Source organism: Canis lupus, chromosome 15, assembly GCF_003254725.2.
Source record: "Canis lupus dingo isolate Sandy chromosome 15, ASM325472v2, whole genome shotgun sequence".
NCBI lineage: Eukaryota > Metazoa > Chordata > Mammalia > Carnivora > Canidae > Canis > Canis lupus.
The window spans coordinates 55194590-55218702 of record NC_064257.1 but is presented as its reverse complement, the minus strand read 5'-3'; the positions used below and the strand labels follow the sequence as shown (position 1 = coordinate 55218702).

Sequence of the window (24113 nt, the reverse complement as noted above, 5' to 3'; positions counted from 1 at the left end):
CAGTTATCCCATCGCCCCACCATAAGACCTGTATTCATGTACAAGATCCATTACTTACTAATCGAAAAATTGTATCACTTTGGCATATTATTTTTTTTTCTCCTTAGACTTCAGTTATCTGTTCAATGAAGATAGTTCCTACCTTGAAAACTGATTTTCAGTTGTAGCAATATATGTGCTAACTGGGAATCAGTAAATTGCAGTTACATTTAGAATGATATTAGAACATCATATATTGCTTTATATCACAGCATACACACACATACACATTTGTGAATAACTGCTATTTGTGTCTCTAACATTGTTCTTACTCTGAGGTCCAAGTCCATATTCCCGACTACCTAATGATTACACAGTCTTCAGGAAGTGAGCATGCCTAGAAGTAAACTCCTGTTTTTCTCTGCAATTTGAAGCATCAAGGTCATAGCTGGATACATTTTATCAGTGAGTCAGATCTGAGCATATTTGTGAGTGCGAGACCAAAAACCAGAGTGAAAGTAGAGGACAAGCATTGTGTGAACAATTAATAATTGAGGTGTAACCTCAGTCGGAGAATGAAGGTGTAGGATTTGGGCTGTGAAAGAGGTGGGGGTGACTGGGTTACACAGGATACGTGCATTGGCAAGTTAACCAAAGCACAGGCATGAGAAAAGCCATTAGCTAGAGCAATGGCTTTTTACTAACCCACGTTGCTATTTAAGCAAATTACTGTTTGCAGTGTTCTTTATTTAAGAACATCTTAATATCAAGTATTAAGTGTTTTGAGTGTTAATATAAAAGGAACATCTGATAACCTTTTGCTAACCAGTCTTGCTTGTGTTAGTTGGCTGGCTCAGGTCTTAGTGCAATGCTGAGGGGGTGATAATAGCAGCATTCTTGTCCTACTTCTAACTCAAAAGGGAATACTTTTAATATCACTGCATTTAGAAAATATTTATTGCAGTGATTTTTTTATGTGTTTATAACCTTTATCCTGTCAACCATTATCTTTTGAGATGCCACTTATTTATCATAACTTCACCTGTCTACACGGAAACAAGGTAGCAGGGAAAGCTGTCTTGTTTTGTTTTGTTTTGTTTTGTTTTTAATAATGCAAGTGTTTTCAATAACACAAAGTGGAATGAACATTTTGTGTTATTGAAATACTTATGTAATCATTGCCTAAGAGACTAAAATGAGATGAATTCATGATTCATCTGCAACATACAAACTGGTAGGAAAAACGGCTTTGGTTTAAAAAGGCTGAACATTTTTGATGAGGAAAGGCATAAGCCCCTGAAATGAAATATTTTGCAATTCTAATTAGAGACCTATCACAGTAAATCCTTTAGTTGCCATTTTCATATTTGCATATATATTTCAGACTTACAAATATATTCAGAATAATCCCTCAAGAAATCCTTCTCTCTTCACTCCAAATAAGGCTCTCACATTTACAACCCTAAATTACTTAAATATTAATTAGTTCTAAGATTAAACGTACTAATAATATCACAGGGTCATTTTTGAGATGAGTCACTCTATTTTTATTTGGTTCAGTTAAATTCAAGTTTGTATTGTCAATTCTTGTCTGAAGTTTATGCACACTCTTGGAAAGACTAGATATTAAACATAATTTATTTAAATAAAAAATAAAGTAATTTAAAGTAGTTTAAATTTAAATTGAGATTTAATATTAATATAAGAAAACAAAAACTAATTTGTCAAGCAATTAAGAAATGCTAACATAAGGTAGTTAAGAGCATGGACTTCACAAGTTTGGTTCTTTGCTATGGCACTTCTTTGATGTGTGACCTTGGATAAATAGATTAACCTCTGTGCTTCAGTTTCCTTTTCTGTACAATGAAGATATTAATAATATCTCACACAAAGAGAGGTATTTTGAGAATTTTAATGTGAGAATGTAACTATCTTAGAGTATTCTAGACATGGCAGTCTATAAATTTTGACTATTTGTTATTATCATCATTGCCGTAATGTCATGAAATAGGTGACAAATTATGATTCTTATGGTATCTTTTTAAAAAGATTTATTTATTTATTTTTGAGAGAGAGATAGAGAGTAAGAATGAGCAGGGGGAGGGACAGAGGGAGAGAAGGAAAGAATCTCAAGTAGACTCCCTGCAGAACGTGGAGCTGGATGGGGCGAGGGAGGGTGTTCCATCTCATGCTGCAAAGATCATGACCTGAGCTGAAATCAAGAGGCAGATGCTTAACTGACTGAGCCACCCAGGTATCCTTGATTCTTCTAGTATCTTTAGTATAGTTCATATTAATGTTTTTCTTGTTCATACTAATGTTTTAATGAGACAGCATATACGGTTGCTATAGAAACCATGATGTGAATTTGTTGTCTTCAATGAACAGAATTTCAAGGATAATATGACATTATTATTATTTGTTACAATTAAAAATAAAGTAATGGAGGCACATGGAACAAGAGATTCCCTAACAAGACTAAAATGGTGTCTACTATCTTTACCAGCTAGAATTTCTATAAGCTAAGGTAAGTACACTCATATTTCTCTGTGCTTCATAATTGGCAACCCTATTATCTATCCTGTGTTAGTCTTCTTTTGGGAAAAATGCTCAAGTTCAGTTCCCATTGCCATAACAACAGACTACTCTCCCTAAAACAAGATATGCTCTGACTCAAAGTAAAATTGTTTCCATGGAAACTGCTACATATTTAAGTACAGCAGCCTGGTTTTTAATCAGTAAAATTGTCTTTTGTCAAAAAGCAATCACGTATTGCTGCTAATATAACTACATGTATTGTGGGGAGTATGGTAAATAAATAAAGTAAAATCGGTTCTCACAAAAATAAAAACAAGATTGATTAGCCCTTTTTAATAGTCACAGTTTTCCTGTTCATGAAATAAAAATCTCCATCATATATACATGTGCCAGTACATAACACATCTCTGTACTGAATATATTGAGTATAAAATATTCCTATTTCTTATATTTGGACCACATTTAAATAAAATCCTCATCATTGAAAATGAAACCGTCCCATGGTCCAAATCTGTTTCCTGGGTATTCCCTTCATTCCCATTTACTTGCTTTACTGATGGCTCTTTCTAATGTGGAAGGTAAAAGGGTGTAACTATGGTTAACATTTGAAATTGGAAGTGGTTGGCTTGTTGACATGGTCTCTCAAGTAGAAAAAGGTGGAGGACAGTTTCTCTTAAGTAATGTTCTGGTGAATTCTAATTTCCTATTTACCACCGTGATCGGTATTTAGGTGGAATTATGTTTGATTCCTGATCTGTGGTTTTTCTAGCCATGTGACTTTGGGCTTAATTTTTTCATTCGCAAAGTGGAGTTAATATGCCTACCCCGTGGATTATTGAGAGAATTAGATGAGACAAGGCATGCAGGAGGCTTAATACGTGTGTTATCTCACCTACCAATGCCTAGCGCATAGAGTGCGCTTAGTGGCTAAGAGCAGCTCTCATTATTCCCATTATCATGAATCTGACTTGAATCCTAACAGAAAAGGAAGTTATAAGTTACTGGTATTGCATATATACAGCTCCTCAACAATAATTTTTTTCATTCTTTCATCTTATTTTTATAGCATAAAGATGTCTATAAAATCTAAATACATAATGTAGATTATGTGGTAATATAATAAAATAGTTTTTCAGCGAGATCGAAGTTAAAATACTTGATATAAGTTTATTTTAATCACTTTTTTTTTAAGATGAATGAATCCATCTTTTACTTTTCTCTCACAATTCCAATTGCATCCAGCAGATCAGATAACTTTAGGCTGAAATATATCTCAGATTTTCTAGGACAGTCTTGAATTTAAATATCCTGTTTCATTGTTCCCATAGGTATAGCTGTACCTGTCAGGCACTGTGTCCTGATTTTGGGGTAAAAAATATTGTCACTGTAAACGCAAGACGTGTACCGTCCCTGACTTTGGCACTGGCAGGTAATTGTAGTCAGGATTCCAGGTCTCGGAGTGCAGATGGCACCTCAGCAGGGTCATTGTGCTGCCGCAAAACACACTGGCAAAGTCCCATGACACCAGCCTACCCGACGACAAGCTTCAGAGGACAGCAGGTGACTCGTATTTATCTTTTTATTTGTTTCCATGGAAAAGACACAAAGGGCAGGTTGTCAACACCTAAATAATTGACAGCCAAATCTCTGCTGTATGGTTCAGTTTTAACAATGTTATTAGGTCTGGTACTGGCGAATTATTTCACTGATAGTGGACTAAAATAACACTAAGGATGACCCTCTCCCTGCTATATGCTCCCTGTTCGGAGAGAAGAACAAAGAATCAGAACAATCGCTTCTGAGAGATCATCTAGATGAAATTCAAATCCTTCTTTTGATTGGCCAGAGAAAGAGAGAGGTCATACAAGGTTGAGACCACATTCCTCATTCTCCTGGGACACTGAGCCCCTAACTTTAAAGCAGTCTTCAGTTCCTCTCTTCCAATTCTTCTGATTATGGGCAACTATTTGAGATTTCATGAAAAAATGATCTATGCATCGATATTTTCAAAAGGTTTGAGGCAAAGAGCAGACAAGATCAAGGGTGCTGGAAATTCTCTCACAGGAAGGGAAGGATTTAGACTAGAATAGAAGGGAGAATGACTGTGTAATAGAAGGAAAATTATGGTTCTTGGGTAGGCATAAATAAAAAGCAAGGCTAGATTAAAGAAGGATGTATGGAATAAGTCTCTCAGTCGGTAAAGCTGGTGTATTAGTTGCCTAGGGCTGCATAACAAATTACCCCAAACTCTAAGGCTTATAGCAATAGGAATTTATTGTTTCACTGTCCTGGGAGCTAGAAGTCTGAAATTGAGGTGTCGGCAGGGCCATGTTCTCTCTGAAGTTTCTATGGGAGGATCTTTCCTTGTCTCTTTCTAGCTTCTGGTGATGGATGTCAATCCTGGGTGTTCCTTGACTTGTAGGAGCATCACGCTAATCTCCATCTCTGTCTTCACATGGTTTTCACCTTCTGGGTCTATTTCTGTGCTTCTTTTCTTATAAAGACACCAGTCATATTGGATTAGAAACATGCTAATCCTGTCCGATCTTATTACATTTCCAATGACCATATTTCCAAATGATCACATTCTGGGTTTCCGGCAGGGTCAAGAGTTTGGAGGGAGACTGTTCAATCTAGGACCTCTGATGTTCTTTTTACTCCCCACATCTTATCCCCTATGGTAAAAGATTGGGAAGAGCTGGAGATATTTTCAGAGTACAAGCCAAAGGCCAGTACTCAGGATTGCATCAAAGAGTACCCTGGAGGGAGAAGGATGCCATGAAAATATATAACCACAATTTGATTGTGTAATTGTGGACTGGCCGGCAGACTTGGAAGATAAACAGTAATAAATAGTTAACTCTCCAACAAGCTTGATTTTATTTCACAAAACACATGATCAATGGAAGCAACACATACTTAGACTTAATTTAGTGTTCTGGTCAACGAGTTGCTTTTCTAAGAATTTTTGTGAATACATAAGGTTAAATTTGCCTCATTTCATTACCACAAATGTCAAGTGAGATAACATTAATGCATGGCACCTAACCAAATAATTCCCATTAGTTCTTTTCTCTTTCTCTTTGTATGACTATATTCATGCCTTGGTGTGGTCCAATACCAGGGGTCTCTGCCTCTTGTGGTAAAGGTTTTACATTTATTTAATACAGGTCAGAAATAAGACAATTTTATTTCTTTGAAACAAAAGTCAAATAATTCCTAGAATTCTCTGAGATAGAATTCAGTTCTGTTGAATTCTAGCCACATAGTGAAATTGAAAGAGAACCTGTTGAATTTATTTTTCATTCTCTTTTTCTTCATACAAATGTCTCTTCATTTAGAAAAGAAACACTTATAAACTACTCTATTAGATTGATTTGACTAAAAATGTTTGATAGAGCCTGTTCTATCATCTATCTATCTATCTATCTATCTATCTATCTATCTATCTATCATCTATCTATCTATCTATCTATCTATCTATCTATCTATCATCTATCTCTATCATCTATTTATCTCTATCATCTATCATCTATCTATTATCCATCTATATCTATCTATCTATCATCTATCTATCTATCTATCTATCTATCTATCTATCTATCTATCATCATCTATCTATCATCATCATCATCATCATCTATCTATATCATGTATCTATCTATTATCTACCTATCATCTATCTATCTATCTATCTATCTATCTATCTATCTATCTATCTATCATCTACCATCTGTATTACATAAGCCAAATAGTTCACTGCCTTGTGAGGATATAAATAGCTGGTATCCAGTTTAAGCTTATAGTCTCCCATGTATCTGCTTGCCTCTGAGCAGGTGTTTATAACTGAGGGTCTGCCCTAAACCTTAGAATTTAGCTGCATTGATGTGCAGCTTCTTCATCTATTCTTTGTATCCTATTCCTCCCACTGAATTCTAGAAACCAAGGATTCGTGCTGCACGGAACTGCTCTGCTATTATCAAACTGCTGAGTGGGAGGCTAGAGCAGTGCATATAAGTAAATCTGGTAAACAGTGTTTAAAATTAGTATGTGACAAGTACAATTTTTTTTCTTTTTCATGGCTTCCCTTGGGCATTAATTAAATACAGCATTTTCAAGCATTTTCTCATACAGAATCATTTCCTCCTATGTATTAAAATATTCAGACTGTGAATGCAACAGACAGCAAGATTAAATTCTAATGACTATTTCTGAAATAGCAAGGAGTTGGGTCATACCCAGTCTGTAACAGACACCGGTAAAATTGAAATATTTTTCCATTAACATGCAGATGAGTCAAGTTTGAGGATTACTTCATTTGTGGAAGAGTTTCTTTTTTTCATAATGGGGAGTTAAAATTAGGGCAGGTTGCTACTACCCTTGGAAAAAAAATTTTGTTTCTCTCTGTCTCCTTCCTGCCCCCTCCCTCTTTCTCATTTCTTCCTCTCTCTCTTTCTTACCTTCCCTCTTCCCTCCTTCCTTCCTTTTTTCTTCCTGTTTTCTTCTCTCCATCCACCTCCTCTCTCCCTCTCTCTTTCTTGAATACAGATACTTGAATTCTGCAGTTATATTGATCAATGTGCCTTATCTTTCTATCACATATGAGAATGAATAGCAATTACTAAAAATAATATAAAATTGAATATTAGAATTGAAAAGAAAAACCTGCTTCATTTTTCTTGCTATGAAAATCATTTATGTTTTATAAAAACACATTGCTATTAATAGTAACGTAATTATTTCTATATATTGACTTTAAATCTTTCCACAGACATACAATTTAATTAATGTTTATTTCACACACAACATATGTTTATGAAAGTAAATTTCTGACAATCAGTCCTTGACTTAAAATCATGTTGTTGTTGTTATTTTTCAAAAACAGTATTTTGAAATTTCATACTTAAAAGCACGTACACACACACAAGATTCATTTTGATGAGTGCTGAAAATCTTTCAGATACACTCTTGTATCTAGAAATAAATACTAAGTGGCTGGTTTTATCTGTACATTGAGTTATTCTATCTGAAAAAATGTCCTATCTGCCATGTGCCAAACACTGACACACTGCTTTGTGTTATAGAGGCTGCAAAAAAGGCAGTTTCCTGTTTTCATGGATTTTAAACCTGCTACTATATGTAATATACCAGCATATATTATCTATAATTCAAGTATGAAAGTGTCCATGGGCAGAGGATGTAAACACATAAACAGCTGCAAAACAGAGGAGGTTTCTAGAATCTATTTGGCATGAATATGAGGAAAGAGAATTTCTGGAAAAAAAAAAAAACAACTATGAGGCAAATGATAGATTTGTACCAATGAAAAAGAACCATAAATCAGCATGACCTAAAAATACAGAAAAAAATTAGAAGATTGAGTTTCAATTAGTGGCTGGCTGAGTGTGTTTTGATGAGCACTTCCTATGGTCTCTGCATTGTTCTTGGGGAATGGAAACAGGTGCTAGATTATTGAGGTATGTTCTCTTACACTGATTATGAACATATTTTTTGAAAAGCAATGAAGTAGGGTAAAACTGAAATAACGTTTATTCTGTCATAGTAGTTTACTCTGCCAATCAAATAAAAAAGTCTTATTCACAGGATAATACATTCCGCTGAAGAATCCATTTAACTCAAAAAGTAACAGACTTTTTCTGGTATCATTCTTACGTCTATAGAAAATTGGTTCTGATAACAAGAGATAGCTCGTATAGAAAATGTTCCAAAAACAAGGAAAATACTCTGATTATCTCTAATGAGACCAAGTGGATTGAGATTAAATGACACCTTTTCTGAAAAATTAACACAAACACACAACTCTTAGAGTCACCAACAAACAAGAATAGGCTATTCTCTACGCCAAGACAATCAGATGAAAAAATATTTATAATCTTTTTATCTCTTTTTTGTTACCATCCTCACCTGCCCACTTCTCAAAGCATATTTGTCCACCATGGATGAGATAATCACATGTGCACATTTTTAAAAAGATTTTATCTATTTATTCACGAGAAACACAGAGGCAGAGAGGCAGAGACATAGGCAGAGGGAGAAGCAGGCTCCATGCAGGAGCCCGATGTGGGACTAGATGTGGGGACTCCAGGATCATGCCCTGAGCCAAAGGCAGATGCTCAACCACTGAGCGACCCCGGAGCCCCATATGTTGCCTATAATATAAGCAATTTCCACAGTTAGAATAAATCCATGGTTAAGGCATAACTGGGCCCGTGTTACCTTTAGTTACTATCCATAAGTAATGATATATGGTGATGATCATGGCAATTTAAGTTTCAGGAAAGAATTACTACTTATAGATATTTTCTAATTGGATTCTCTCAGCCATGAGACATAGATGAGGCAGAAATTTTGTATATTATGTCTGTAAAGATAAAAAAAAAAGAGTTATCTTCAATTTGCTGCCCATGCTCAATCATCAAATCAGTTAACAGAGCCGAGTTTAAAGGAAGAGCTTATTTCTCCAAGCACTGGACTTTCTCTTTGACATCACACTGTTATATATGCTTATCCTCTAATCATAGCATATTGTAATTATATTATCTGTCAATAAATCTTTTTAAATGCTATCAGTCAAAATAAAGAATTAAGCCAAGGTAGAGAAATAAATGGTAACCTAGAGCTAAAATTATCTCATTGGAAAAATTATCATCATTCTTTTGGTTACAAAATAATGATATTTCTGTCTTTGATGAAAATAATATGATTGTTTTATTTTGCATAGTCTCAGAGTTTATTTCAAACCATAATGGCCAGCCTTAACGCCTGCTTATACACACATAGTTAAAGCAAGTTTCCCATTTTCCAGCTATGTTCTAATAACTGAACTTGGGGAATTAACTAGTATCAAGAGACTAGTCCAAGGTCATTCTGTAGGTAAATTGAGATTTTAAAAAATCCCAGAGCTCCTATTACATTGCCTAAGTCCTTGAATCATGACATTTCCCTACTGCTACATTACTTAACTGGGCAAAGAGCTGTGCTTTTTGAATGAAAGATCATGCTGTTTTGTGATGCTCAGCATTCGTAATTAATGCACAAATCACTGCCAGTGTATCTTTCAATAAAGATTATTTTAATTAGACCAGTGAAATAATTAAACCTTGATTTTACTAAGTCTAGTCTATACATTGGCTGTTTGAAAATTAATGTAAAAAAGAATCACCAGTACTTGAGTTTCCAATTTTCCACATGCATAGTTATAACATTTTGAACTAAGCTACTTGGCAAAATATTTCATTGGAAACATTTCTTCTTCTTAATGAAGATAGGAAGGCAGATTATGTTTTTAATGAGAGGCAGTTAGGTTGATGTGTTTGGATGGCATTTACTAAACTAGCCTATTTAGACAATCTTACCTTATATGATCTACTTACGCATTAGAAGAAATTATAAGCTATGTTTTAGGACCCAAGTAATAAAAAGATTCAAGATGCCTGTTACTTGAAGCATACTGTGAATATGTTGGAATCATTAAATATAAATATTTTTGCTTTTGGATTTATTTTAATTAAGAGGACATCTTTCTTTATTTCCTTTTATGTTTCAAAAGAAAAAAATATATTAGGAGAAGGGTAACGTTTCAGGAATACAATTATTATTTCATATGTTCTGTTCCAAATAAAATGGATGAATTTTTTCATCTGCCATATGAAAGCTATAATATTTGATCAATCCTTCCTTTTCTAAATATTAGAAAAATTTCTCAGATAAATCCAAGAGATAATTAATTCACACGATCTCATTCTTAGTGAATAATCAACAAATAAAAAGAGCATTTTAAGTGAAATCGTGGTTACATATGCATGTTAACTACGATGGTTATTACTTCTTTTTTTAAAATTTTTATTTATTTATTCATGAGAGACAGAGAGAGAGGCAGAGACATAGGCAGAGGGAGAAGCAGGCTCCCTGTGAGGAGCCTGATGCGGAACTTTGTCCCAGGACTCCCCGGGAATCATGACCTGAGCCAAATGGCAGACACTCAACCACTGAGCCACCCAGGTGTCCCTGGTTATTATTTCCTTAATTGACATTTGAAATATGAGAGAACAGTAACATAATTTGTTATATATCAGATCTTCATGACTTACATTCCTAGCTCCCTACAATTGAGAGCAATCATTATTTTTTATTTCAAGTTTTTACTTAAGTTTTAGTTAGGTAATATATAGTGTAATATTAGTTTCAGGAATAGAATTTAGTGTTTCATCACTTACATATAACACCCAGTGCTCATCACAAGTGCGCATCACACATTTAACTCATCCCACTCCCCCAAACACTTCCCCTCCAGCAACCCTCAGTTTATTCTCTATTCTTAAGGGTTGCTTAGGGGTGCTTGGGTGGTTCAGTCAGTTAAGTGTTCAACTCTTGATCTCAGCTTGGGTCTTGATCTCAGGGTTGTGAGTTCAAGCCCCATGTTGGATATGGAGCCTTTAAAAAAATTGAGAAGAATTTCTTATAGCTTGCTTCCCTCTCTTCTTTTCCCCTTCCCTTGTGTTAATCCATTTGTTTCTTAAGTTCTACATATGAATGAAATCATATGGTATTTATCATTCTCCAACTTGTTTTGCTTAGCATAATACACTCAAGCTCCATCCACGTCATGAGAACAATAATTTAATTACAAATATTTCCTTTAAATCATATTTTTCTAGTAGTCCTCAAGCTATTCTTATCCAGTCAGAATTTCTCTTTAAGTTTTTGAAAGTGTAACTGAAAACTTTAACAACAAGCCAAATAAATATATAGTGATATGGCAAGCAGGGAAGAAATAAATCCAAGTCACTTTCACCCATCCAATCACCCGCTAGAAGATGAATTATAGGTATGAAAGCAAAAGAAATATGTGTTGCACCACTGGGTGATAAAAAAGAAATATGAAAGTAACAGAATAACTGGTCTTAGGACTATTTTATAACGGCCACTTTTTCCTTACCAATTTCCCCCCTTTGTTCTCTCTGTCAATTCTGCTGGGCAACTGCATCGCAGTCGCAAATAAATATGTAACCAAAGGCCATCTAGAATTGTAGGTTAAAATAAGGAGTAATCCATTATATAAGGTCCTGAATGTCAGCATTCTCTCTATTATCTCAGTGGTAAATTGTTTTCATTTAGAATAATTATAAGTTAGCAGTGCATTGTGCTCACTGTTTTCCTGCTGAACACTAACTGCTGAATGCTGAGCTGAACCTTGTCTCCATGGAACAGGAGAGGTATCAGAATGTAAATGAAGCAAAAAGAGGGCACCTTGGGGATGTAAAAGCCATGGGGATTAACGCTGAACACAAATCATAGCTCCTCAGTGAAGAAGCTCTATGGTTTTAATTTGGCACACTTATCACTGGGGAGCCTCAAACACTGGAGAAGTGATAGTATTTAGGAGTGATAGGACTAAGGCAATGGCTGGAATCTATTCCGTGTGACTTTTTTTTCTCCAGAAAGACAATCCCCTAAAGAATCTTCAAGGATAGACCCTGTAAATTCTTTTTGATTTTTAGTCTGTTGTTTTAAAATAAAAGCAAATTAGATGTGAGTGGACAAAGTACATTGGAAAACAGTATTTTTTTTTTTTCACTAAGGTGACAGGTCTGGGACAAGTTGCTAAATGTGAGACCAAGAAATTGTATTATTTATAAGTGTATTGGAAAAGTGTATTGGCTTGGGTATTAGAAGTAAAGGTATTATGCTTACCCGTCCACAGTAAGCAGCTGTGAAACTTGATAAAAAATATGAAGTGGGACACCTGGGTGGCTTGGTGGTTGAGCATCTGCCTTCAGCTCAGGTTGTGATCTCGGGGCCCTGGGATTGAGTCCTGCAATAGGCTCCCTGTAAGGAGCCTGTTTCTCCCTCTGCCTATGTCTCTGCCTCTCTCTGTGTGTCTCTCATGAATAAATAAATAAAATCTTAAAAAATATATATGAGGCAACTGCTTTTAGGCATTAGCAAACATGCTGTGATCTTTTAGAGAAGATGTAACTCAAGGTGAGCTACACAGTTATCTCAATTTTCACCCAGAGCACTTTTCAAACTTTATGCAGAGGACTGGATCATAAGCAGAGAGTGACGGAATTTCTGGGAAGAGGAAGCAGAAATCAGGTATCAGGGTTGCTGAGGTGTCTGAATATGTGGAGCAAGGTACCAAAGATGAGTTAGCTCTGCAAGAAAATGAGCACAGAAATCTGAAAAGGTGTTTCCTTGAGTTTTTGGCCAAATACTAAGCTGTATGTACCCAGGGTAAGACTCCATGAGGCCCAGCAGAAAACAAACAAACCATTCCAGAGGGCTCTGAGCTGAATAGAGATCTTAGAAGTCAAACAGTGCAGAAAAATACCAGTCAGAATGGAGAGATCTTGGGTAACATTTCAAATATTCAAAGAAGCTCCTAGAAGACAGGAGGGCTACCCTAGCCCCAAGGTAAGGGCTACTCTAGACGTGTCCTTACAAAATTTAAGAGTTATGTCTATTTTTTCTAATCTATGTATTTTATTTTTAACACACACAAAATTTATTAATAGCTTAATTAGATATATGTCTTATTAGTTAAAACATAATTCATTCTATGGTTAATTAACTTATTTACAAATTTAGTTCTTATATGATTTCTTTTTAAAAAATGCAAAGCAAATACTTTAATAGTTAAAAGAGCAATTTACATATGGTCAAGGACAGTAATTTTAGTAAAAATGAAAATCAATCACTGTACCTTTTCTTGAGCTCTTCAGAGAATTATCTTTTGATTTGTCTGTGTGATTGATTAATACATGTGTTTTTTTCAGATTTGACATAAACATCAGTAAAAAATCATCCATAAATTCACTCACTGCTAAATTAAGCTTAATATTCTCTAACAGGGAGAAAAACCAGACTCTAAACAGAGTAGCACCAGGTAGAGCATAGGAAATGCAGTTGATGGTATTATAATAGCAGTGTACGGTGACAGATGGTAGCTATGCTTGTGGTGAGCACAGCATAACTTATAGACTTGTGGAATCATGTTGTACACTTGAAACTAATGAAATATAGTGTGTTAACTATACTACAATTAAAATAAACAGCGTAATATCCACGAGTCCACCATACAATAAAAAAATGCAATACAAAGAAACAAGAAAATGTGATCTGTAACTTGGACAAAAATGCAATGAATAGAGGGGCTCCTGGAGGGGCTCAGTTGGTTAAACAGCTGACTCTTGATTTGGGCTCAGGTCATGATCTCAGGATCCTGGGTTTGAGCCTGATGTTAGGCTACGTGCTCAACACAGGGTCCACTTGGGATTCTCTTTCCCTTTCTCTCTGTTCCTCCCTATGCTCATGTTCTCTCTCTATCTCTTTCTAAAATAAAGATGTAAAAACATTTTTTAAATGCAGTTAATAGAAACAAACCTATAGATGACAAAAATGTAAAAACAGCTACTGTAAAAATGTCATTATTTTAAAGGAAAAGATTAACATAATGGACAAAGAAATGGGGGGTGTCATTAGAAAAATAGACACAGTAAGAAAAAAACAAATATAAATTCTAAAACCACAAAACCGCAATAGAAGAATTTTTAAAATATCACTAGGTAAGCTTAAAAGAAGTTTGGGTACTGCAGGAGAAAAGATCAAGTAACTTAAAGACTGACTGACCAGTAGAAATTACTGAAACTATAACACCAAGAGAGAAAAAAAGAAGGAACCACAGTAATGTGTAGCATAATATTAAGTGGTCTACCATTAAGTAATTGGAGTCTGGGAAGAAAACGGAAGAGAAATTGAGAAATAAAAATTATTTGAGGATGTGAGTGTCAAATGTTCCAGATTTGATGGCAAATATGCTCAATATCCTCCAGACAAGATTTAAGAAAAATAAAGAACACTCAGTTATATTATAGCCAAATCATTGGAAATCAGAAATAAAGAGAATTGTATCAAAAAGATTAAAATGCCTAGGAATAAGTTTAACCAAGGAGGTGAAAGACCTGTACATTTAAAACTATATAACATTAATGAAATAAATTGAAGAGAACACAAATAACATTAATTATTCCAATTATTAACATAATTCATATTATTAAAATATCTATGCTACTGAATGTAACCTACAGATTCAATGCAATCCTCATCAAAATACTAATTACATTTTTCACAGAAATAGAAAAATCCTAAAATTCATATGGGATCACAAAAGACACAAAAAACTAAATTAATCCTGAATAAGAAGAACACAGCTGGGGGCATTATGCTTTCTGATTTCAAATTATATTACAAAGCCATAGTAATCAAAATGTATGGTATTGGCATAGAAACAGACACAGAGATCAATGGAACAAAATAGGGAGCCCAGAAACAAACCCATGCATATATAGTCAATTAATTTACAACAAAGGAGCTAAGAATATACAATGAGGAATGGATGGTCTCTTTATTATTGGGAAAACTGGACACTTAAATGCTAAAGAATGAAACTAGACAACTACTTTACACTGGACACAGAAATCAACTCAAAATGGATTAAGACTTAAATGTAACACCTCAAACCATAAAATTCCTAGAAGGAAACAGGAAAAAAGCTACTTGGTATCAGTCTTAGTGATAATTTTTTGGCTGTGACAGCAAAGGCAACTAAAGTGGGACTATGCTAAAGTAAAAAGCTTTGCATAGTGAAAGAAATCAATAATATGAAAAGGCAACCTACCGAATAGGAGACTGTATTTGTAAAACATATATCTGATATGGGGTCAACAACCAAAATAAGGAACTTCTACAACTCAATAGCAAAATATATAATTCCATTAGCAGATGGGTAGAGGATCTGAATAGATATTTTTTCCAAAGAAGACATACTAATGGCCACTAGGTACATGAAAAAGTGCTCAACACTACTCAACATCAAGTAAATGTAAGTCAAAACCACAAGGAGTTGTTTGTTACCTTATAACTGTTATGATGGATTTATTTTGGTGTCAATAGATAAAAAGTGTTGGCAGAGATGTGGAGAAAAGGGAAGCCTTACATTATTGGTATAAATTGGTAAATTAGTGTAGCCATTGTGAGAAACAGTATGGAGGTATATATATATATACATATATAGGCACTCATAGAATAGAAATGAAAGAATAGAAAATTTATATACCATTCACCTTAATCATAAGACACCTGAGGTAGCTATATTAATACCAGATAAAATAGATTTCAAAAGAAGAGCTTTACCAGGTATAAAATGACATTTCATAGTGGTAAAATTTCATCATGAGGACATAAGTGCTTTGAAGAAAGGCTAAGAATTACTTTAGTAATACAAGAGAAATAACAGGATATTTTATTTCTTTTGTTATTCTCATACTCAGACGTTTCTCAGACCACCTGTACTTATAATTGTATATCAGTTTTAGTAATTTCCATGGTTTTCTTTAATGATTTTTATGATTATGGCAGACCTCTCAGTCTGCATACTAGTCATTTCCCCTGTCTTCCTTGCTCTCAGAATCCTAATTTTGTTCCGATGGTGATATGGCCCATTCCAGAGGTGAGTCATGATTAGTTTATCAATCAGAACAATCCATTTCCATTCCATAATGATGGAAATAGATATAGGCCTTTGTTTCTCATCTGGCAAAGAGAATATAAAAAGTTTCTGCTTCTGTGAAAATTTGTCGTTACATATAAGGGAGTCCTGTATAGAGAAAAAAAATTTTGTCCTGTGCTTTTCATTCCTATTTGGGGGCACTTTTGTAAAGACATGTTTAGAATTGCAGCAGATATTCTGAGACATTGGTGAAGGCACTCCCAAATCTTTGAGTGGAGCAAAAAAAAGTTGTAGTTTTTAGTCAATGAACTAAACTTTAAATGACCTATCTCCAGACATTTTGTGATATGAGATTATTAAATGGCTTCCTTGTTTATGTAACTAGTTCTTGAGAATTCTGGATCCACTTATATTTTAGGCTATTAGTCAACATGAAGAACCAAGGGAAATAATATATCTAGATATCTTATATTCCATCCAAAGTTGAAAAGGTTGTTAAATAAAAATGAGGGTTTTTTTTCCTATTTTAATAATATGCTTCATGTATAATAATCTAATCCACTAAATATTTTTACTAATATTTTTTAAAGATTTTATTTATTTATTTGAGATACAGAGAGAGAGTGAGAGAGCATGAGCAGGGGAAGGGCAGAAGGAGAAGGAGAGGGGCAAGCAGACTCCTCACTGATCAACGGAGCTGTAGTCAGGGCTTGATCCCAGGACTCTGAGGTTATGACCTGAGATGAGGTCAGATGCTTAATGGACAGAGCAACCCATGAACCTGAACTAATGTATTTTTCAAACAATGCCATATATTAATTGAAGTAGTTACAAAAACTTTCCTATTATTTATGCCTTTTATACTATTTTCAGAATGATTTTGATTTTTTAATATTTACTACTTTTATATTATGTTATTTTATGTTATAATATATTAAGATTTTTATTACAGATTAAATAAAACAGATTATTTGAATCAACTAGACTAAGATGTGACTTGTTAGAGATTGATGGTATAATATGTGTCTAATATCCCTCTCTTTTTTTTTTATAAATTTTTTTTTATTTATGATAGTCACACAGAGAGAGAGAGAGAGAGAGGCAGAGACACAGGCAGAGGGAGAAGCAGGCTCCATGCACCGGGAGCCTGACGTGGGATTCGATTCCGGGTCTCCAGGATTGCGCCCTGGGCCAAAGGCAGGCACCAAACCGCTGCACCACCCAGGGATCCCTAATATCCCTCTCTTTTTAATTGATCATCAAATGGTGGATCTCTGATTGTATGCTCAACTGCCTTTTCTTAGGACCTTTTCTCTGTTCTTTTAAATAAATAATATTTCAACTACTTTCTGCATTTTGTACCGTTATAAACTCCATGCTTATTTTCAATGAATTTTCAAAAAACTAAAAATAAACTTTCATTTTTCTTTTCTTCCTAAATTTTATTATATTATGTAATTTTTTGATATATTATTTTATATCTTTTTATACTGATAAAAATATACCATCAAGGAAGAAGTCCCAAAGTCCATATTAATTCATTCCTTCTTTCATGTATTCGTGGATTTTTTTTATTTTATTTGGCAAATATTTCTTGAATGCCTACTATATTTAGTGTACAGTGAAAACATTATAGATACCAAGGTGATTTCACATACATCATAGTTTATTTTTATGAAATAAACACAGAAAATGAATTAAAACAATTATAACATAAATAAGTTAAGTTAGTTATTTAATAAGTTAGTTAAGTTAGTAATTTAAGTGCTGTAAGAGTAGTTTGTCTATGACATTATGGTAACATTAAAGAGAGACATATGATTTAGTATTTCTGAGGTTAAGAGTAGGAAAGATATAAAATATTGCTTCCAATGACATTTTCCCTTTATTTTGTAGAGAATTTGTGAAAAAATAGCCAAAGTTTGTATTAGATCATCACCATCTCATAGAATAGTGTCTGTGATGGTGAAAATGTTCTAATAAAGCATACACTAGCCACATGCGGCTAATTAGCCTTTTAATTGTAGCTAGTGTGACTGAAGAGCTGAATTTTAAATTTTGAGTTAAACTTATACAGCCACATATGGCTAGTAACTATCATGGTGGACTATGAAGCTCTAGAACAGGAAAATGCGAAGAAAGGGGCATATAAGTTTGAATTCTATTGATTTAGATATGGTGTGATAAGACATTTTGAGAAAACAGGGTCACTCTTCAAGGTATAGAGGTTTGTAAAACTGCAAGAGAGTTTGAAATTTTAAGTTCTAAAGGCAATAGACTCATTAAAGTCTTTATGGTAAAGACCAATTTACATTTCAAAACACCATTATGACAGTAGAGGAGGGAAGGAATGAAGTCCAAACACTGGATTCAGACACCACTAAAATTAATCCACATGCTACATTATGAGGGCAGGAACTAAAACAGAAGCAGTAAAACAGGTCGGGGAGAGGACAGGAGAGTGGAACTGAATATATTCACTTGATATTTGGGAGGTAAAACTGGAAAGAGTAAGGGTTATATTAAATGTAAATTGTCAGGGGAGAGAACATTATTAAGGATGACCCAGGTTTGGCTCAGAGGAAGGTGTGTTTATTTTACTTAGACTGGGGTTGAAAAATGGATCTGAACTTCAAAACAGGGTTGACCTCTTACAATATTAATTAACAATTACACCTCTGTCTTTCTGACTGGTTCTGAAAATTGATAGAGTGCTCCAGGACTCAGTGCTACTCTTCTCCCCATGCTTTTCAATTTGTGATCATCCCTATCACTCAACCTTATAAGCTGATAGCTCTTCAATATGTACTTTTTCCTCGATAACTCCACTGACCTCCAAGCTCTTATGTTTGCTGTCTACTTGATATTCTAACTAGATGTCTCATACGCATTTCATATTTAACATGGGCAAAATGAAATTCACGATGACCACCACCTCAACATATTTCTCCAGGCAACATCATTTCACTCAGATGCTCAAACTCAAAACCTAGAACCCATCCTCAATTCCTTACATCCCTTACCCCACTGTATCCAAGCCAGTAGGAAGACATTTTAGCTCTGTTAAAAACAGACCTGGCATCTGTCCACTTTTCTGTATCTTCACTGATGCTTCCCAATTCCAAGCAAACCTCAGTTCTTAAACTGAATTATCATATCCTCCTACCTGGACTTCTAGCACCTTCTCCCACCTTTATACATTCTGTTCTTCAGCAAGCAGGCAAGTGTTATGTCAAAACAAATCTAATCATTAACATTTACATGAACTAAACCTTCCTTCTGTTTCCCATTACATACTGAGAATGAATTCCAATCTCTACATATTTTGTCTACCACTCTCCCTCATTATCTATAACCTTGCTTAGCTTTTTTAGATTTCTCTGTTTTTCCACCTACTAAGTTCATTGTTCCATTAAGGCCTTTCTTTACACTTGCTGATTCCATTACTTGGAATGCTTTGCCTCTCATTATTGTCTTGATCAGTAACTCCTTAGTATCATGAACGTTATCAGCTCAATTCTGCCTTTTTGACAGAATGACTAGTCTGCTTTAGTCACTGGGACATGACAATGTGTTGCTTTACTTATGCCACAGCACTTAAAATTATTATATACATCTATTTATTTATTTATTTATTCTTTCCTCCTCCTAGCAGGTAATAACTGTGAACGTATACATATTGCCCAATTTGTGGGTTCATTTTCCTATAAATACAGAGTTAGAACAGATAAGATACAGGGTCTTCAGTGTCATTTCATACAGATCATATGATGTACATTAAGACATTTCATCTTATAAGAGAAAACATAATTCCATTAACTAAGTATACTTGTGTGTCAAAATTCTGATTCTCTTTTCACTGATCATGACCAACATGACAATTGTACTTCTCCGAACTGTGCTTCTATATATTTTCCAGCTTCCATTCTTCATCTTTTTTTAAAATATCATTAAATTATGTAGTGGTGGTCATTCAAATATCTACTTTCCTTTTCCAGGAAATAACAGATCTGGTCCCAATATAAATTGATGCAATTATTGTAGTCCTCCAAGGGCCATCTTATGTCCTTGTCTTCAATTCTTGAGGGATGCTTTATTATCAACTCCATGAACTATAAATATCAACCTAAAGGGCAATTGAGGGGTGCCTGCCTGGCTCAGTTGGCTAAGCACCTGCCTTCAGCTCCTGTCACAATCCCAGGATCTTGGGATGGAGCCCCACATCAGGCTCCCTGCTCAGGGGAGAGCCTGCCTCTCCCTCTGCCTGCCACTGCTCCCACTACTTGTGCTCTCTCTCCCTCTCTCTGTCAAATAAATAAATGAATAAATAAATAAATAAATAAATAAATAAATAAATAAATAAATTCTTAAAAAAATAGAATCTTAAAAAATAAAGGGCAATTGAATATATAGATTTCGAGTTCAGGAGGGAGAAGTACTGAAAAGGAGATTTGGGGAATCACTGATATACCTGTCCATTGTTCCTAAACCTGTGCCATTGCCAGAATCATCTGAGCATCTTTTAAAACATAGGGACAACTGGGTGGCTCAGTGATTGAGCATCTGCCTTTGGTTCAGGGTGTTATCCCAGGGTCCTGGGATCGAGTCCCGTATCAGGCTCCCTGCAGAGAGCCTGCTTCTCCCTCTGCCTGTGTCTCTGTGTCTCTCTCTCTGTCTCTCATGAATAAATAAATAAACTCTTTAAAACATGGATTCCAGGAGTTTGTCATCAGATATTGTAGTTCAGTGGATCTGGACCAGGACCTGAGAATTTATATTTTTATATAATCAATAGGTATTTCTAGTAAAATAATATCAGTGTGGAAACCACTTTTAGAGATGGTATTGTAGCTCATGCATGTGTACTGAGTGACGATACGACTGAAGACAGAACGCTGTGGAATCCTGATAGCTGTCAGGAGATGGATTAATGTTGTCCGATGTGTAGACTTGGTTATGAACGCAGGGAGGCAAAATGGACAGCAGACAAAATGATAAGCCAGATCAAGGGATGGCTGCCTATTGTTGTTTAAGGTTGGAAGGGGACATATTTACATATTAAGGAGATTTAGAGCCTCATGAGAGAGAGATTCACTGTAGGAGAATGAATGATTTATTCAAAAAAGATTTAGGAGGTGATTGGAGAGAGGAGGTTAGCTGAGGGCTGATTGTCATTTAGTGACTATCATCTATCAGCGACTGTAGATGTTAACTATTTATCCTCACAGAAACCTTACAAGGTAAGTGTTAATATTCCCTCTAGCTAATAAGAAAACAGATGTTCAAAATCCTTAAATAAATTGCTCTTGTTCAAGCAAATACATAGAATATATAGATAGGAATTAGATGTGGATTTCCCTGACTCTTCCCTGTTCTTTCATTTCTGAACAATGTTTAGAATTGAGGAGTATGAGGGAAGGGAATGCATATTTGAGAAGAGGAAAATTTCTTTTTTAAAACTCATGGTAAGAAGAAGAATGCATGTGAATGAGGAGAAATAGAAGTTGAGGAGGCAGTGTCAGGATTTAAGAAGCTGCAAAACTTTAGAATAGCCATTGAGGGAAATTAGGCAAGATACTTGACCGCGTATAAATGAAGGTATAACTTGTCAATATTCTGAACCACATCTTTAGGAAAAAAAAGTCTACATTTTGAATGATTTCTCAAGTGCTTCTGGAGCTAAATATGAGTACACATTCCTAACAGCAATTAGTCACAGATTTTCCATTATTTTGTTATATCTATACTTGAACAGTAAGCCCCAAGAAATGTACATCATTTTAAAAAGTAGATTCTTGCCTTAAAATGGAATAAATTAAATTTAAATAAGCCAAATAATATTTTACATTCATTGGAGAAGCTTATTATGTAGGAATATTTTCTTGAGCATCATTTTGTAAAGCAAAAAATCTTATAATCTAAATAATCACCATTTAATACATTTTTATAAATATGGATTTTTCTACAGTGAGCATATATTTTTTAAGTAGGTCATACTTGCCATGAAAAATGTTAACTAAAAGTAGGCACAGTTTTGTGTATGTGTTTGCATACTCATTTATCATTCACATTTCTAGTATACAGAAGCACAGAAAAACATATAAAATTGCATATATGTATTTGGTCTTGTCTAAAATGTCAAGAAAATAGCATTTTTGATAGAAAAGTTATAGGACATATTTTTAGATATAATTTGCATTCAACCCACATGAAAGCTGTAGAAATCCGTTCTGTTTGAAAATTAATTATTCCTGTCCTCAATATTGCCTTTGACAAGGTAAGAAACAGTTGGATTCATTCTAATTTGCTTCAAGGAGTGGTAATTAGAGAGGGTGTGAAGAACAGCTCTCCACTCAATTCTCTCTAATTATTATAAGATACGTAATAAACCTCTTAGAAAAGCAAATGCTTTGAGTCCATTATCCCCACCTCTCTAGAAATATAAAGTAACATGTTCTTTCTCTCTTTTGGTTTCATTTAAAGAGAAATATGTTGAGAACCTTTGCACATTTTCATGGGAAACCTTTTTGGAAGGTTTTTAAAGTTAAGATATGAAGTAAACTAAAATTCTCTGAAAATTTTCACAAGTTTTGCTATCACATTCTATTCTCACATCTTGTGTTATTAGAGTGACCTTATGTTTCATTCCTCATGAATTTAATTTGATTTCTGTCCTGCAGCTGAGACTATTGAGATATGCTTGAATCCAGATTGTTTTTATTATTTTCATGCCTAATTTTCAGTCATTTGCAGGTATCTTAAACATCTTCATTCTTTTTTCACTGCAACAGCACATAAAAAGTCCAAGCTCTATGACACTTTACTAGACTTCCCTTTATGTTGACCAGGTGTCAGTAGCCAATTTTTACTGGTGTCAGTTGCACAATATGGTTCAGTCTCACCTAATCACAGTGTGATTGTTCCCTATTTTAGTGAAACTTATGTTCTAGAAGAGTCACAACGTTTCCATAGTTTCTTGTGACTAATGTCTAGAATTGGCAAAGTCCACAAGCAAGAACTGAAAAGGCAGAGCATGAATAAGGAAAGACTGGGAACTAGGCTTTAGATTCCAATATATACATGATTTTACATAACAATGGAGTTTTGGAAGCACCAGTACTTTTTGTCCTAGAATTAGGCAAATGTGGTAAGCCAAATAGTGGTCCTCCAAAGATGGTGCACTAATCTCTGTTGCCTGTGAATATGTTAACTTACATAGCAAAAGGATCTTTGAAGATATAAATGAGGTTGTATATATTAAAGTAAGGAAATTATCCTGGATCATCTAATTTCATGAGCCTGTAGAAGCAGAGAAAAATCTTTAGTTGGAAGAAGGTAGAAGAGAGATACATCAAAAGAGGGTATCAGGGAGATTCTGAGCATAAAAAGAATTTGGCATGCTATTTCAGGTTCTGAGATGTCAGGGCTCACTTGCAAGAATAGGGGAGAGGCTTCTGGGAACAAAGGGGGGAGTCCCTAATGGATAGCTAGTGGGGAAATGGGGGCCTCAGTCCTGCAACCAAAAGGAATCAGATTTTCCTAACAACCTGAATGAGCTACAGAACAGATTCTTCTATAAAGCCTCTTGATAAGAACCAAACAAGGTGACACTTTGATTCTGGCCTTGGAATCCAACCCAAAGCAGAAGAAACAATTGAGCCAATACAGACTATGGTGTACAGAGCTGTGAAAAAATAAATGTGCAGTTTAAAGCCACTCAATTTGTGTTATCTATGTAGCAATGATAGAAAATTAATACAACACTTAATATCTTTAACAATAATTTGGATGTGAAGTTTAGTTGACTTTATGTAAGCAAAATGACAATAGTGATTTCTTAAAAAAGCGTTTACTTAATCACATCAAAATTTATTGATTGCCGTCTTTATGTTACATTTTTACTAACCTAAAAGTTTACTTGTGATCAATATTAAATATGGGCAATATTTTCTAGGCTTCAGTTTCATGGGAAAATGTTTTCATTTATGTTTTATCAAATTGTTACAGAAGTTGAAGAATAAGAATGGATTACTTTGGTTTTATAATGATCAGAACAGTTTTTATA

The 24113-nt window shown here is 34.6% G+C and overlaps 1 long non-coding RNA gene across 2 annotated transcripts in view; it reads left to right on the top strand.

The window, feature by feature from the left end:
- LOC112654659 (uncharacterized) overlaps positions 1-17393 on the top strand; it is a 57244-nt gene extending 39851 nt beyond the window's left edge. Inside the window, exons 1-3 of one of the 2 annotated variants that reach the window (XR_003133203.3) lie at positions 2090-2506; positions 3846-4077; positions 16007-17393. This is a non-coding gene — a long non-coding RNA (uncharacterized LOC112654659). Of the gene's footprint in view, positions 1-2089; positions 2507-3845; positions 4078-16006 lie in introns of those variants that run through there. The other variant, XR_007402372.1, reaches the window with a different exon arrangement.
- The last annotated feature ends 6720 nt before the right edge of the window (positions 17394-24113 follow it).